General features: G+C 43.9%; 1 long non-coding RNA gene across 1 annotated transcript; it reads right to left on the bottom strand.

Annotated features, from left to right (window-relative positions):
• Positions 1 to 259: 259 nt before the first annotated feature.
• Positions 260 to 6,501, bottom strand: LOC146177003 (uncharacterized). The gene is made up of 3 exons (XR_014701253.1): positions 6,437 to 6,501; positions 5,267 to 5,359; positions 260 to 549 (listed from the first exon to the last, which is right to left on the bottom strand). It is a non-coding gene; the product is annotated as an uncharacterized LOC146177003 (long non-coding RNA).
• Positions 6,502 to 12,800: the final 6,299 nt, after the last annotated feature.

Raw genomic sequence — 12,800 nt, 5'->3', positions numbered from 1 at the left:
ACACGTAGAAGCGAGAGTTGAAAACTTAAAATTGCGTTCTGCAAAACACGAGCTCACACTCCTAATCATACGCCCCCACCGGTTGAGCTCTTTTTTCTAAATTGTTTCCCGCGTCAAATACAGTCACTGCTGCTATTTGATATAATTACCACAAATGACCCCCCCCCCCCCCCTCCATGTGGATTCTACCAAAATATTCAATGGGATGGAATTTCTCGAATGATAATGTCAAACCGAAGTTCGGCAGCATTTATTGGTTCAAAACTATGACAAATACACCCAGTTACCTATTCAAACTATGCTGAATGTATCTGCAATGGATGATGATTTGTTCACTATTACAAAAGCAACATTCTATCATAGTAAATGAAATAGCTTCCAGCAAGCCTTTCTCTTCATTTGGTCATTCTACCTTAGGAGGAACATTTTTGCATTTTTCATCGTCACGCAGGGAAATGAAGTTGCCGCCAGTGTATTCTTGAAGCTTGTTGTAGCACGACTTGTAATCTTCTTGATTTGAGTCAAGATTGGTGAAGAGGAAGTAGTACTCTGAAAAAAATAATGCAGAAAAATGAGCCAACCTTGCATTGAATATTAAATTTAATGCTGTATTTTGTGTAAACAAATACCTGTATCTCTCAGCTGAATCGCTTCGCAACCAAATCATTTATTTTCTAACAACCGCGGAAGAGTAAAAACAATTAAGGAGCACTTCCGAATAAACATTGGAGTAACGCGAAAGCACTGATGCTGCTGTTGGTTGCTAATGGGTGCTTCTAGTTGCTTAATTTGCTGCTTGTTTACCAATTTTATTTTTTGGTACTTTCAAATTGCGCGCCAATCGCTTCCTATGCCAATTTTCGGCCCTACTTCTGGTTGCGTGACGTCACATTCTATACGTAACATAATTCACTTCTTGTTTACCATATTTAATCTTCGGTACTTTCAAATGGCATGCCAATCCCTTCCTGTGCCCTTTTTCGGCTCTGCTTCCGGTTGCGTGATGTCAAATCTTTGACGTCACCCTGATTCACTGCCTCAATTAACTACTTTAGCCTTTGGTACTTTGAAATTGCGCGCCAATTCCTTCCTGTGCCCTTTTTTGGCTCGACTTCAGGTTGCGTGAAGTCACATCCTTGACGTCATCTTAATTAACTGAGTTATTTAACTATTTTACTATTTGATGCAGTCAGCCCTTGGCTAATGAGACAATTTCGCCTTTAATTTTAGGCTTCTTGCTTTAAATAATGACCTCATTAACTTATTGACCGAAATATCCTTTCAAACGGAACATTAAGACAACCTCTACCGATTGACACCAGTCATTATTCTCTACCACTTCTCAATTACAACTGCGGCGGACAACGTGTACATTTTTTGCCTGTGATTATGACTTCATTACCTTTTGGGCCTAAATATTTTTTTCGACAACAACATTAGGTCACCGTCTATCGATTGACACCATTGATTAATTTATCGCTTCCCCATTATTCGCAAATGCTACGGACACGATTTTGCTGACGCGGTCTGCTGAGAGAAATCTCTGAACATATAAAAATTAATGCTTTCGCATTAATAAATTGGACGATGCTGAAGCTTGGGACTTAACGGTTGTAAGCAACATTGTGGTTGGGCAATTTCGCAATAGCTCTTTTTGTTCTCACGCTGTTGAACATAACGACGACAGAATCCATACTACATGACATTTCGCCTGCCATGATCGGTACACGGACTTTTCGCACTGGTATGCTATAATGCCTTCAACTGTTTCGAACAATTCGGTCAGCACTAGGGTTGTGAGCACAATGGGGCAGGGCTAGGCGTAGAAGTCCGGAAGAACAGTCAATGCGGGCGGAATGGGCTGTTCAAAAGTCTAGGCCTAAAATTACGTCTTGAGAACAAGTACTAAGGACGGCAAAGAGCACAGGGACGTGGTGGCTGGCAATACTAACGCGGGCAGTGCACATTCCGATGATGGTAGCAGTGTTGCCATCAGCAACACGAACTTTAGAAGTGTTAGCGGGCGTAGAACGTTTTTGAGGCGCTGGTGGAACGAAGAACTAAGGACTGAAATATGGGCTCCAGTGTCAATGGGAGCGGGCACAGGGACTCTATCTACGAGGACATTGATCAGGTTGCGGCGTGGTGCGATGGTCGAAATACAGTTGGCTGTCCGGGTTGGTAACGCAGCGTCACGTCCGGGCGCTGCGTTGCCTAGTTTCCCGAGTAAGGGCCTTGGTACGTCGAGGACAAGCTGCGGCGAGAAGTAGGTGATCGGGAACGGTGGGCTTGAGGCGATGGCCAACGGCTGGGACGACGGGCTTGCTCAATGTTCTCGGTACGAGGCTGTGCTTGGGTGACATAAACTCGCCGTGGTGCATAGTAGTCATGGCGAACAGGGCTGCAATAGGGGCGAGAGGGGGGAGCCGGGCGGCTGCGGCAGGAGCGGGACGTACGGCCAGCCCGACGGCAGACAAAGCAGATAGGCCTATAGTCAAAAGTGCGTCACTCCGCAGGATTGCGGGTAGAGTAGCGCGGTGTGTAGGGCGGTCTTGTGGCCGCAGCAGCAACCACTGGTATTGGCTGTGGTGCAGGCGGTGGCGTCGCAGGATTGGAGGCGAGGCCCACATTCGCGAATTCTTGGCGGACGACGCCTGTATCACAGCTATTGTTGGCTCTGGAGGCTGGAGGAGGTGATGTAAGTATAACAGGAGTCAAGGCCTCGATTTCCCTGCGGACGATAGTAGTGAGGTTGTTCTGATTTGAAGGCTGCTGCAAAGTGTCCTTCAAGTCACATGAGGATGTAGTCTCCGTGTTGGGAAGGCGCTCAAACCGATGGACGATGCGCCTCTGCTTTGCCTGTTCGAAACGGCGACAGACTTGCAGGACCGAGTCCACCGTAGAGCAGTATTTGCAGAGAAGTATGTTGAATGCATCATTAGTGATACGCTTAAGTATATGGATGGACGATGCGCCTCTGCTTTGCCTGTTCGAAACGGCGACAGACTTGCTGGACCGAGTCCACCGTAGAGCAGTATTTGCAGAGAAGTATGTTGAATGCATCATTAGTGATACGCTTAAGTATATGGCCAACTTTATCATCTTCGGTCATAGAGGTGCACACCTCTCGACACAGGTTGAGGACGTCCTGTATGTAGGCGAGGTATGATTAGGTTGACGATTGAGCACGAGTAGCCAGGTCTTTTTGGCTGCTAGAGCTCGCCCAATCGGCTTGCCGAACAAGTCCTGAAGTTTTTGTTTGTAGACGTCCCAAGTAGGCATCCCCTGTTCGTGGTTGGTAAACCACGTCTTCGCCGTTCCAGCTAGGTAGAAGATGATGTTGGCAAGCATTATGCTAGCATCCCATCGGTGATTCTTGCTGCATCTTTCGTATTCATCGAGCCAATCTTCAACATCCATCTTGTCTTCGCCGTTAAAAATAGGCGGATGGCGGATTTTGCTTAAAGGCCCACTGTCCACCCTCCGGTCGAAAATATTTTCTTCCCCGGTGACTGTGAGACTTTACCCCTAGAACGCAAGGCCGCAAAATGTTTCTGAAAAGAGTAACTAATAACGCAGTTACAGCCACCGCAATCACCCGATTCTGTCATGCTTCTCTCCTTCCGTTCCCTCGCAAAGGTTTTGCACTCTCCTGCCAGAGGTCGTCTAGCCTTCTCAGGACAAATTCTCCTTCCTCCTCCGCGTTTGGGGGGAGGTGGGGCGTAGCACTCCGCGAGCGCGAGAGAAAAAAAAAACGCCGAGGGAGCGCGGGCCGCGCCGCTGGATTCAGTCTGGCCGTTGCGAGGAAAAAAGCGCGCATCGAGGGGAAGACACCCATGCTTCTCCCGTCAGTCAGCGAGACGGACCAATGGACGTCGTTCGCGGTACGTACGTCATTACTGTGGCTCGACGGGCCAGCGCAGGAAACGGGGAAGCTGGCTTCCCGAAGGAGTGCATGAGAGAGCTTTGAATTCTATTTTCGATGCTTTGCGGCGCGCGTGTCACTTTAGAATTTTGCACAGACTATCTCCGGTACCTGATCAAAACACTGGGCTCCTTTGCTTAAAAGGGCCTTCCCTGGACAGTGGCCCTTTAGTATCAAGGGGGCAGGTGGAGTTTGCGTAGCTGGTGATGCGTCCTGGGATGCCATGCTTATTGTGGCAGTCGGTGGAGTGACCTGAGAGAGATAGCGACCATTGCGTAAATTCAGGTTTCTGGCGAGGAAATTCGAGGAGCTGTGGCAAGGGGATCGAAAGCGTCTCCACCAAGATGTTACGGGGGTAGTTCAGCTTGAGGGTTCAGAGAGCGGAGATGGGAGACAAGGATTTCACAGAACAGACCTTTGCTGCAGGCACCAGCCGACACTGTTTGAACGTCGTGATCTTCGCCAAAACGGCTCAGATTCTTCTTTTTCCTTTTTATGCGCATATCAGCGCATGCATCGCCTAACGTAAAAATATAATCATTTTAGGGTAGAAGGCAATACATTAAAATACAACTGAAAAATAACGACTAGCACCCGGCAATTCTAACCAATGACTCCAGCCTCTAGAGCCCGGCGCTCTGCCAACCGAGTGCCGGCTTTCAGCCTTCCACTTTTGTAGAATTTACTTATGTGTGAAGTATCGCTGAGAGATTTAACCCTGGGCACTCTCGTACATACGGCAGATGTTGATGTCCTGGATTAGCGCGAGTCGCAGGCGACTGTGGTAAAAGGGAGGTGGAGAGCTGTGTGATCCTTTGGTGGCGAGATTTGGTGGTAAGTACGCGGGAAATGTGACTCTCTGCTCTTTATTTATTTATTCTACACAGATAGCCTAATTCCACATACACTCCGGTTATAATTAAAACATTTAAAACTGTTCCACGTGTATGCGGAACTTTTTTAAAGGTTCCATTTAAAACTGCTACCTATGTTGTACCAGACGAAGAGTGTACTTTATTGTTATCGTTTGAAGCAACTGTGCCTTGCTAAATTGTAAAGGCCTTTATAATATTTTCTCAGCTCAGATCTCCCAGGTGCACAGAAAAAAATTGACATTGCTCACCGAGCTGCCCTTCGCCGCTTTTCTTTCATCTATTTCTTTCCTTTATGCTGGTACTGTAGCGAATTCATATACACACAAATGAATGAAAAAAATGCTAATTGCCCACCATCGCTTTAATTTTCAATTTTTCTCTCCTTTATGCCAGTTTCATAACGAGCTGTGCTCGATGATAATTGTGTGAGCAAAACTTCAACTACAGATGCAGCATGCCTATTCACGGGTCGGTGCGTTTTCTCCCACGTTGGTGTGGCCGACAAAGCAATGGTTTCCATTCACGTAGTCCAAGGTGACATGGTAGACAGTGGGAAGAACTTAGAGAACAAAAAATAATAAATTCGTCAGGGATATTATAGTTGTCACATGAAGTTAAAAGTAATGATTTTAAAGAAAGACTTCCTCTACCGACTTTTGCTAGCAGAAATATACACTCCTTTGTCATGCTTGGCTCACAAGTCGAACTTGGTTAACGTGATTTGTGAAGTTTCTTTGCTCAAAGATGAACGCAAAACTAACTCTTTGCCGGCTTCAGTCACAGCTTTTCACAAGGTGAAGCGTGAGATGTTTGTGGCGATTACATCTGAATACATCATGGCACTATTTTATAGCATCCATTGCTCTCTGTAATATTTTCTATTTAGCAAAGCAACACTGTACATACTAAGCTAATCCTTCCTGGACATCTAAAATTCTAAGGGGACGATTTATGAGTAAAATGTAACGACTAACTGTTAGCGTTTAATGGCTAGTGAAGCCAAGAAAAAGGTATGTCAGACAATTCCCAAGGTATTGAATTTTGACTGGATTCAAATACCGTAGATTTATGAAAGTTCCAGGTTAAACCATTATACCATGAAACAGCTTCCTTCGGCGCTACGTAGATCTTTTCATCATATCTGACTGGATAATTGCTCGTTTGCTAATTACAAATCGGTTCGTCCACAAGGGAGATGTGTTAGCTAAATATTCCCTTTTCTAGCCGAGGAACAACGCTCGCTTTATCTTGAAGTGTGAAGAGATTTTTTATACAAACGTCCTATGCGTTCGCTATATTTCAGTTATACTGGAGTCATGTTTTTAATGTAGAGCACTAATAATGACCAGCACTGATCGTGACTATATATTTGTTCTATAGCTGAATTATATTAGCATATTTATAAAAAAATGCATATAATGCATTTGCCTGTTAGCAGGGATAGGGAAATGGGGTGCCATGAGTTGTCTTGGGCCTTTATAACGACCATTCATAACACGTACTGTAAGAAATTTTTATGACTTTTGTTAAAAGACATCAAAATCTGAATGAATAATTCAAGTGAGGAAAGAAAACTACGAGGCACAAGAGAATGATACTGGTGCAGTCTTAAAGAAACGTTCGCATTTCAACTCACAATCTTTGCAAGTGATGTCAATGACACCTTCGCTCACTACCTCAATGGTACATGTGTCCTTGATTCTGAAATAAAAAGAGGGATCAAATTATATTTTATCGCTACACATTGACCGGTATGATCACGAAAAGAGTGGTTATAATAGTTGTGAAGTACTTTGGAATTATTGCCACACCCTAGAGAAGAAGACACCAATTCTACCTCGTCTACCAAAATTTCCGTGCTGAATACTGTTGCGAGATTTATACCCGAATAATGCTTGTGAGTAGTAATTTTGTTATTCTTATTGTTCTACTCTGTTCTTCGGTTTTAGCCTTTCTTGTCTGTGCGAATATATCTTAGATATACATGCACCGACCATATCTCTTTCTTCGTTCACTATACATTGCTGCTATCGTCGTCCGATTATCGGAATATTGCATTATCCCTAACTATAAGTTTTCCTATTATTAAAAAAATACAAGAATTAGGCATAGGTTGGCTCTGGTTAACCCTAGTTAAATTCTTAAAGCAACAGCGGGAGCTTCTTTTGCCGCTACATTATTTCCCTATCACGCCCTATCAGTGTAAGGTGGTACGTTATTAGGGATACTTATCTCATCCTTTATGGTATGATGCTAGACAGTAAGCTACCAGCCCAATTTAATATCGCGCTGAGCCAAGCCCTAATGACGTGCCTGCGTGTCGTAGGGGTGACGAGATTCCAAACAATGCTGGCAGGCCGATTCTGATATTACCCTCCCATATGAAAGGAGCGACCCGAGTTAGCAGCTCCAGCCCGAGGTATAGGTGTAACGAGAATTCTTGGCAGGCTGAGTTTTAATGAGGAGACCACAGCTACACCTCATCACGGCGTAGCTACGCCTCTTCATGCATAGATGCCTCTTCACGGCGTTACTGCGGCCACCGGAGGTCTCGCTTTTACTGTCGTAGTATTCCTTTAGCAAACCAATCTCAACACTTCAGACACTCAAGCCATGAGGTGGAACTGCATTATTTCAGGCAGCTTTGCACGAACGGTCTCATCACAAATCAACCGCCATGCATGGGTGGACATGCAAGGACCGTTGTATTATATTCTGCACTTCCCATCGTATTTCCTATTTTAAGGGAAATGTGGTCGGTAACTTCGACATTGGTTGGATGGTTGGCTAGAATATGACTAGTTTGTCAGTCTACAAAATCTGAAGTTGTTCCTTAATGGTGCTTATTTTTGAACTTTTTGAGCATCCTAGGAATGTAATTGTGTACTGTGACGCTGACTTGGAGCATCCTTCCCTGTGCTCGCCCGAGCTGGGTCTTCACAATTTCTCTAGTGCTCAGCAAAACCGGCCATGAACTAGGCTCAGCATATGGTTTCTTCTAGAGGGTGCGTACTGGTGGAATTGGTTGTAGGCTTTTTTGTTGCCATCATCTTCTTTAGAGGATTTTGCTTCTCAATCCTTTAGTGCCTACTTTTGTCCAGGAGCAACAACCTAAAAAGTATTTTTTCCCCCAACTCTCCCCACTGAACGATACCGCAGGCGCCATCTGTGGAATGTAATAAGACTAGCGAACATCTTTAGCTTGAATTAAATACGTAGAAATTGCACCACCGCTCCTGTGTTTTTTTTGGACTGTTTTGAGAGGCGTTAGCGCAAGGACCGCACATCTGAGTAAATTTGTTTAGCACACTACTATGACAGCTGCCAGAATTAGAACAGCTCATAGGCCTTGCACAACATTTAGGAGGAGGCTAAACGGTGTGGCCATAATTTGTACATCAAACCTTTACACGTCAAAAGTGGTGTGGTCCAGGAGCAACAACGGGCATATGAGGAGGCATGATCACATTAAGAGAGATGTTATTTTTGGCGATTTTTGCAGTTCTGAAGGTAAATCAAAGCAATAGAAGAGTGGTTATTCTATCGAATAGAATAAGCATCCTCACAAGCTCATATTTTGTCTTTCATATATAGATGACGATGTCAAAAAAATGGCTTAGTGATGAGGACATTCAGGAGCTTATCTCTCTTCCAGACGGTGAATTGACCGACGCTGACTTTGACAGTGACCCGGATGACCCCGACTATAATCCGAGAGATGCTCAAAATTTTATTGATACCTGTCAACTAGAAAGAGTGATCAATCTTCGCGAGAAGGAGGCATGCGTAGATGATGACTAAGGAATGTCAGTGAATAATGTTGAAGCTTTTCCTGGTAGTTTTCGTTCCCACTCGGTGGCTCCAAGCAAAAAAGAAAATGAAGAAACCTTTGGCAGAACATGAAGGAAAAACGGCCTTTCGGTTTATGACATTGACAGTAAGGGGGAGCATTCCATGTGAACTAGGACCACCGATGACTAATGTTGCTCTGGAGCAACACCTCAATATGCAGCCATGAATATAATTTTTTTCTTGAGCATAATTCGAATAGTTTGTCTATCTATTATTTATGATAAAGATTCTGTGATGCTACATATTGAAATATATGTTGAACATATTGAAATATATATATATATATATATATATATGCGCCTGTCCTCCTGTTTTCGTGTTCCTACTTTGGCCTCGTTCCTTTCGCGCCGTTCTCAGAATCAATATCAGCTATGAACCAACTAGTCCAAACCAAAGGACTTCTTGAACTAAAGTTTTGGACATCAAAGCGTTAAAACTGTAAGCTAGGTTGTTGTTCTCACCGCGGTTTCAGAACGATCAAGCGCTCGTCCGGCTTTTCATTTTGCTCACTCCAGTCATTGACTCGAGAATACTTTTCTTAGTCTCTAAAAACAAATTGCAATGGGATTACATTTTTTGGACGCTTTGCTCTTAGAATAGCAATACAGTATATACAGAAAGGAAAATATAAACGTACAACGCAGTCGAAGCAACACGGCATATGGCTTCAGCTGCCGGAGTAGTTGCGAGGCCGCAAACTGGCAATTGGGAGCGCTCTGAGGATATGCACTGCAGCAACCAGTTTCTCCATGGCACTGCTGCTGTTTCACGCGCTTAGTAAATTTGAAGCGAAACGTTCGGCTGCTTCGCAGACCTCGATCAGTGTAAAAGAAAGTCCCCTCTATTTGTTCTCGGTTAGCGCGCGGTCGGGCTGCAGCTAAGTTGACGGCGAGCATTTCGCCGCTGGCGTCTCTAAACTGGCACTTGGTTGCCCTGACAGCTGCATCACGCCAGTGTGGGTGGTTCGCTCGTGCCTGGTAGTTTCAGGGCACGACTAGTAAACATTAGGATATTCATGAAGTAAGCAGAACAAAGTATCATGTCAAGCTCTTGATTATGACCTGATGAAGTCCTGCCTCACCCTAATCATGTGTTCTATTAACACTGGTGAAGACGCATTTGATGTAAGACTTTCTGAATATCGTGTCACTTCATTGTCCCCTGACTGCAGTGTAACGGAACCAATTTGTACAACTCAAACGTAGACGATAATTTTTTGCTATCCGGAATTACGTGGCACATATGCTTTAGTCAACCTCACGTGATTGATGGGCTTTCGCCCTCAACTGACCTGACGCAAAGAAGCCATTTTCCCATTTTTGGTATTCATAATTTGTTTGGTCATGATTACACTTGAAAGGTCATATGACGAAGTGTTACGCATCATTGTTATAACGTTGGTATAATACTAATTAGACAACAAACACGCCATCTTGCGGTGTCAAGTGATATTTTGGAGGACGATTTCTGGCGGCGTTTATTTCACATATATCATCATCATCATCAACCTGACTATACCCACTGCAGGCGAAGGCCTCTCTCATATTTCTCCACTTGACCCGGTTCTGTGCTAGCTGCATCCACTTCACTCCCGCGAACTTCTTAACCTCATCCACCCACCTAACTTTCTGCCGCCCCTGCTACGCTTTCCTTCTCTTGGAATCCAGTTTGTTACCCTAAGCGACCATGGGTTATCTTCTCTTCGCCCTACATGTCCTGCCCATGCTCATTTCTTCTTTATTTCCACTAGAATGTCGGTAACTTGAGTTATTTCTCTGACCCACTCTGCACGCTTCCTATCTCTTAATGTCACCCCTACCATTTTTCGTTCCATAACCCTCTGGGTTATCCTTAATTTAAGTAGAACTTTCTTTGTTCGCCTCCACGCTTCAGCCCCATTGGTGAGTACACGTAAGATGCAACTGTTGTATACTTTCCTCTTGAGCGATACCGGTAATCTGCTAGTCATAATCTGTGAATGCTTCCCAAATGCGCTCCATCCCAATCTTATTCTTCTTGTTATTTCCTTTTCATGATCCGGATCTGCGGTTACTACCTGTCCTAAGTAGACATATTCGCCTACTACTTCCAGTACTTCGCTACCTAATGTAAACTGCTGTTCCTTCCCGAGGCTGTTGAACATTACCTTAGTCTTCTGCATATTGATTTTCAAGCCTACCTTTCTACTTTTCCTGTCTAGGTCATCAATCATTATTTGCAGTTCATCCCCCGAGTTGCTTAGCAAGGCAATGTCAATGATTTGGCTCAGCAGAGGGCAAACATGAATTCGCAGCGAATAAATGGCTGAAAGTGTGGAGTCGAGGATGCCGCTACTAAAAAAGGGAAAACGTGATGCTCTATCTGCCATCGAAGGATGCCCCGCTTAGGCGCCTGGGTTGTTGAGACGCTGAACTACTGAATCGGAGTACCCGGGTTGAAACAAATAACTTGTGACTGCGATTCAATGGATGCGAAACAGAGAGGCGTCAGAGTGCAGTGTGCTGTCACTGCATATTGAAGATCTCCAGGTGGTCAAAATTAATCCGTAGAGGCCACTACGACACCCCTTTCTCTCTTTCCGACTTCCTCCGACCTTCCTCTTTCCTAATGTTCTGTTCAGATATTTACGGAGAAAGTGTGAGATCATGTGCCTCTCCCTTCCTATAAACCAAAGAACAATTTATTTAAAAGATGAATACCTGTTGGTGCTCGAAAGATGGTAGCATGATTAAGTTATTTAGCAACACTGTAACCTCTGGCTAGTTGAAGTGGCACACGGATTGACATTGGCTGAAGCATGATATAACGAAGCTTTTTGCAATAGCTCTTTAAATGTGCTTTGTGGGCTGCAACCTCAATCTATTTGAGGATAGAGCTCGCTCTTTACCTTAGCAGCACGACTAGTACTCCATTACAGCTGGATATTTAGGGCTCGGTTACATCTGCCGTTTGATGTGCAACCAAAAAATAAAGAACAAAAAAAGGGCACAGCCGTTCACTCTACCGCATGAAAAACCTAGCCCAGCTCTATAGCGTTAGAGAGTTTAAATTTTACCATGGGATCTGTGTTCCCTGCAGCGCATGATGTATTTGCTTGATTTTTAGACGACTACATAAATCCCATTATTTTAAAGCAAAGTCGCAGGTGGATGCTGTTAGTACTGACTCGTGATTGTGATACAGAAGAAACATAATATCTCTGCGTGAAACAGGACAGACGTCTTACAACCAATATTACTGGGTTATATAAATTAATATTTGAGGGAAAAAATGAACGAACCTAGCAAAGAAAAACAACGACACGTACTCTAGGCGTCATTGATACTCATTCTACGTTAAAATGGTTGTCCAGCTGTAAAACATCGAAGTCTGCAAGTGAGGAAATGATGGATTTTGTGGTAAACGCGCTTGCTTGACTTAACGTATTGGACGAAACTGATGGCGGAACAGATATTTTAGCTTTTGAGAAAGGTGATGGCATTTTTGTCATTTATCTTTCTTTTCCCTTCTTTAATGTTCCTGCAATGTCATAGTGCTTCAATTAGAGTCGGATGACAAGATATCCAAATCATCACCAAGGCTGACCTCGACACTGGGCCTGTTTTAAAGACGTAAACTTCTTTTCCAAATGGTAAGAAAGCATCCACAACCACATGCACGTTAGGTGCGTACCGGGGTTTTGATTATTAATATCAATAAAATGAGTTTTTCGCTCGACGCGATATTATCGGCAATTGTAAGCAGGCAGACAGAAACATTTGTTAAGAGCACTACAGGCCACATTCTTCAGGCTATCCGGAAACTAGTTCTGAAATGTGATAATTAGAACATTCTTGCTACCAGATCAAACTACCATGCTGAACGACATTTCTTAGATTTTACATTTTTATTCAGTTCAGAAAAATAACAGCAAGTAATGGGAATACATATTCTGCGGCAACCAACTTGTTTCTGTGGAGGCCATATTTATTACAACTGAGTGAAATAAAGATGTGAGTGAGTTTCGACCATAAACCTTCTTTTCGATGGAGGCAAAAAGTTAAGTGCACGTGTGCTGTGCGATGTCACAGAACTTAAAGGACTCCACTTCGTCGGAATGTTCGGAGCCCTGCCCTGCTTTTTGTCTCATAGTCTGACTCGCTTTGGGA

This window comes from Amblyomma maculatum, chromosome 10, assembly GCF_055883805.1.
Source record: "Amblyomma maculatum isolate TAMU_Amacu chromosome 10, ASM5588380v1, whole genome shotgun sequence".
NCBI lineage: Eukaryota > Metazoa > Arthropoda > Arachnida > Ixodida > Ixodidae > Amblyomma > Amblyomma maculatum.
Note: the sequence above shows the minus strand (reverse complement) of the source record. Positions and strands in the feature narration are given on the sequence as shown.